This window comes from Lactuca virosa, chromosome 3 (assembly GCF_052849685.1).
Source record: "Lactuca virosa cultivar CGN04683 chromosome 3, Lactuca_virosa_CGN04683_v6, whole genome shotgun sequence".
Taxonomy (NCBI): Eukaryota; Viridiplantae; Streptophyta; class Magnoliopsida; order Asterales; family Asteraceae; genus Lactuca; species Lactuca virosa.
In genome coordinates, this window is record NC_136428.1 from 98,429,062 (window position 1) to 98,434,073 (window position 5,012).

Consider the following 5,012-nt stretch of genomic DNA (forward strand, 5'->3'; position numbering starts at 1 on the left):
TAGTCTCAGACGAGATGAACTCCCTAGTCTGGTCATCTAGCTTCCCCACTCCATAACCTGAGCCCGAGCCCTCACCAGCATCAGAACTGCCAACAGGTCTGCCTCGCAATGTCACCATCCTGAAAATAGACCATATAAACCATCATAATACACATCAATATATATATATATATATATATATATATATATATATATATATATATATATATATATATATATATATATATATATATATATCGAGGGATCACAAACTCCATAAGCTCCCTGGTTTCATCGCAACTCTCCTTGAATTGAGTACGGATCCTCTGCTTCCAGTAGTACGGGCCCATACTACCTTCCACATCTATCTGTACTTTCCTCAAGGATTGCCTTGACTCCACCAAGTCACTTTATATCCATACAACTTCCCCTCACAGATAAGGCTCCCAGCACTAGATCTCATCCTAGGTTTTCCTAGGGCAAACTCCACACCACTCTCAGCCATCAGCTGCAGACGGAACTCCCGCTAAATTCCTCTAACTAGCTCACGAATACAATTACATATTACTAAAACTAGATAATTCTTCAAATGAGAGGTCTCACACTACAACGGTTGGACCCAAACAAGAGTTGCGCAATAGAGTTAAAACCTAACCTTATAAAATTATTTAGCTCCCATAATATGTAACTTAGCATATTCACTTACTAGCTAGCTGAAGTTAGTAAGAACTCTTAAAATCACAAAGCAAGCAACATTCGAGCATCAAGTAACCAAAACCAAGCATCACCTAATCAGGTCATCCTATCACCAACTGATCAGTATTAGCATGGAAGTCTACAAGCTCATACAATAGGCATACAAAGGCATCTCTCCTAACATTCTATCATACAAGAACTGAGCAGATCCTTAGCCCTAACTAGCATGCGATTCACATATTCACAGATCAAATCATATCAGAAAACATGTATGAGTATTATGAAAAAAATTACTTGAGCTCGACTGATTGCATGCACCACACCCTTTCTTGTCTTCTAAGAACTCTTTTCTTAAAAAAATATATTTCTTTTTGAAAAACTTTACCAAATCCTCTGTTTGAGTTTAGACACACCCGAGAGTATGTTCGAATCCCTCAAACTAAGGCTCTGATACCAACTTGTAACGTCCCAAAAATAAGACCCAAAAATTTCATTTTTAATTTAATAAAATCAGTGTTCCGAAACATCATCAATACAATCCAGATAAAATAAGTGTATCAAACATCATCTCAAATCATAGTAAATCACAAAATGCGGAACGGGGTGGTGTGTGCTCTGCAATCATCCTAAGCCCTTCCCTTTGGAACTGGAAGTACCTGAAACATAAACTGAAAATCGTAAGCATAAAGCTTAGTGAGTTCCCCAAAATACCACATACCATACATATATAACACATGACGGGCCCCACCCAAAGAGTATAAAGGGTCCCACAATAACTCACATAACGGGCCTCGCCCATTGAGTATAACGTGCCCCGCCCAGACTTGCATAACGGGCCCCAACCAATGAGTATAACGGGCCCCGCCCTAACTCGCATAACGGGCCCCACCCACATACAATTCATATAAGCATAACAGATAATAGCATACATAATAACCATCGGGCCACACCCAGTAAGCATACAAGCACATATACATACCAGTGTCACACAGACTACGAGTATTCTAACATAACAGATCATGGGTCGGCATTGGTGCCTTCGACCCGCTAAACATGGTGAGGAAACTCACCTCGAACTACTAAATCACACTGAAAGATCTCTGGTTGCTGGTCCAGCAGATCCGCGAGCTATTAAATCCAAATAACATCCAATTTATAATTGGATACCAATCCATAACTATCAGTCCATAAACAGGTTAAAAAAGCCATTTTACCCCTTACCTAGTTTGGACCAAGACTTAGGCCCAAACCTATAATCCAAAAGACCCAAAATCCAAATAATCATCCAAGGCCCATACATAGCCCGATTTTCCAAATTGGGCCCAAACCCTTACACGGGCCTTACCCCATGGCCCAAAAATATTCCTAGTCTGAAACACTTGCATTAGATGGCCCAACAAAACCCTAACCATCTTAGCCCAAAAGAATGGCCCAAACCGAAGCCTAAAATGTCCGAAGCCTAGTGACTGAGTAGGCGGGGTGTACTCAGTTATACGCTAAGCGTACATGCTTTAGAGCTTGTACGCGGCGCGTACTGGCTTGTACGCGGCGCGTACTGGCTTGTACGCCCAACGTACTACCCCATACAACCATCTTCCATTTTTAGCCCTTAATCCATTAAGACATTGCTCCAAAACGTAGATCCGACTTCCTTGAGCTGGTTAATCACGTAAAGTTGCTAACTTTACGTTCATGCATGGCTAAATGAAGCTCTTAAAGCTCAAAAGGACTTAATAGATGACTTATTGCACGCATGAGACCAAAAACTCCATAAAGTTTGCACCTTTATGCTTAAGAACTTCCTAATAAGCTTAGATCTAAAAGAATAAGCCCTTCAAACGTCCTAACTCATCAAACCAACCCAAAAAGGGACCAAAAGCATAAAAAACTAAGACATGAAGAGATCTAAGCGTGGAGAAAACAAGGTTTGGACTTGATACCTCTAGAAGCTTGCAAAACGAGTGATGATTCTGGATCTCTAAACTTCCCACCAAGCAAAGCACCTTCACCCTTCTTCAAATCCTTCAAGATGAGAAAAATAAGAACCAGCTTCTTCTCAAAAGCTCAAAGACACAACAATGGAGGCTTAAGGTCGATTTTAGGGTTTAGAAGATATGGGGCTGGTAATGAGGCCATCCCTAGGGACTTAAGGTCTTTATATAGGGTACACCACCCTAAAATTAGGGTTTCTTAATCTCTAAGTACGCTAAGCGTAACCCTCGTACGCCCAGCGTACGATGCCTTACATCCGCGACTAACATCACCTTAGTACACTAAGTGTACCATGTGGTACCTCCCGTGTACTAGCTTCTCAGCTAGTACGCCCCACATCCTACTCCAAGGACCATTATTGCAACAAATTAAACATAAAGGGTAAATAAGGAACATACCAACATCCAAGTGTTACAAATGGGCTCCAAACCAATTCCCCAAAATTCATGACTTCACCAAAGGACCACTAACTCATGCATTGAAGATATATAATCATCAAGATTCCTATTTTTATAACTTAATGCCCTCAAAAAGACTAGAAATGAGGCTCAAAGGTTCTGGAGTAACTTTTCTCACAAGATCCAAACCATGGGACCAAAACATGTTCATAACATAACCTAAAACTAGATCTACATTAAAGAACCATCAAGATTGAAACTTTATACCTCCAGAAGAAAGATCAAGATGAATAAGGTCTAGATCTACGAGCTCCAAACCAACCAACACTTCACCAATGAACTTCTTCTTTTTCAATATGCGCCAAGAACACTCCAAATCACTCAAAGGGCTCAAAATCTCACAAATGGGTCTAAGGTTTCGAGGGAACTAATTTAGAGGATGGAGGCTGAAGGTAAGAAGGGTTTCCAGAAGGTTAAGGCCTTTATATTGGGTCCAAGACCCAAAAATTAGGGTTTTACTCTGCCATGTGTATGTCCAACGTACTCCAGGTATGCCCAACATATGAGAGAGAATCACCGTGATCAGATAAGCCAATTACACCCAGCGTACATGCCCTGGACGCCCAACGAACTGGCCTAAACCCATTTCCTTCCTAACTTCCAATGGTCATAACTTCCATATCCCAATTCTGTTTTCGACATTCTTTATATGCTTGGAAAGGTAATGATAAACCCTACAATCCCATCTAATCTCCTTCGACTAAAAACCTTACGAAATTGAATCCTTAATTCAAGAAAAGGTCTGAAGCATCACTTTTCCATTATACCTATGCACTCCCAAAACACAAACCGAAAGCTTGGATCACCCAACTTATACAATCCACACCCAAATGAGTCTAAAACCCAACCCTTGAAGTCCAGGGCCATCACTTGATCCCTTAATGCCCATAATTCCTGAAATAGGAAGCTTCTCGAATCCGGATGTTACACGAGATAAATAGGTCTAATGTATGGTACCTAGACAGCAGGGAAAGGAGTCATATGAAAGGGAAAATTAAGAAATCTCTTGATCTTGAAACTGATACATAAAGTTTGGAGACAATTCAAAGATGTGTGTAGAGGGAAAGGGATCTATTTTGTTTTGGTGCAAAAATAAAGAATCGTGATTACTAAAGAAGGTTTACTACATCCCAAGCTTATATAGGAACTTCACAAGTTTGGTACTATGAAATATGGTGAAGTATTGATGTGTGGCTTATTTTCTATGGATTCATGACAGGATCAAAAAATAATAATGAAGGTAAAACAATCTCAAAATCATTTGAACAAAATTATCTTGAATGAAAACTGGTCCAATATGTTTTTTAAATATGTGTGAGCCAACATCTCTATCGTATGCACACCTTGGTCTTGTAAAAATTCCCTCCATAAAAATGATTAACGATAAAGTAATAGTCTAGGGTTACCTAAAATTGAGCACCCCAATCAATTGCGCGAGGGTTTCTTAGTCGTACCTTCTCAACAAAAACGAGCTACAGGGCTGGGGAAAGACTTGAACTCGTTCATGGAGACCTTTGTGGTCCAATATTACTACCTATTACCCACTATTTTCTCCTGTTAGTCTATGATAACATTCATTTCATGTGGGTTTTTATGATAAAAATGAAAGATGAAGAATTTGGTGCTGTCAAAAAATATGTGTGCTTGTTAAAATTGAAACAAATGAGAAAATAAAAACTTTTAGGATGGATTGTAGTGGGTAATTTCTCTCAAACCAATTCATTACCTATTGCGATGAAACAAGTTTAAACCTACCTCTAATAATTTTGTATAAAACTAATTTTACCAGGAGGAGGGGTTCAATGCCTATCATTGGAGCAAGAAGCACTGAACCGTCTTCAAGTAACATATGATATTGGTCGACAAAAGCCCTAAAATTATACCCAA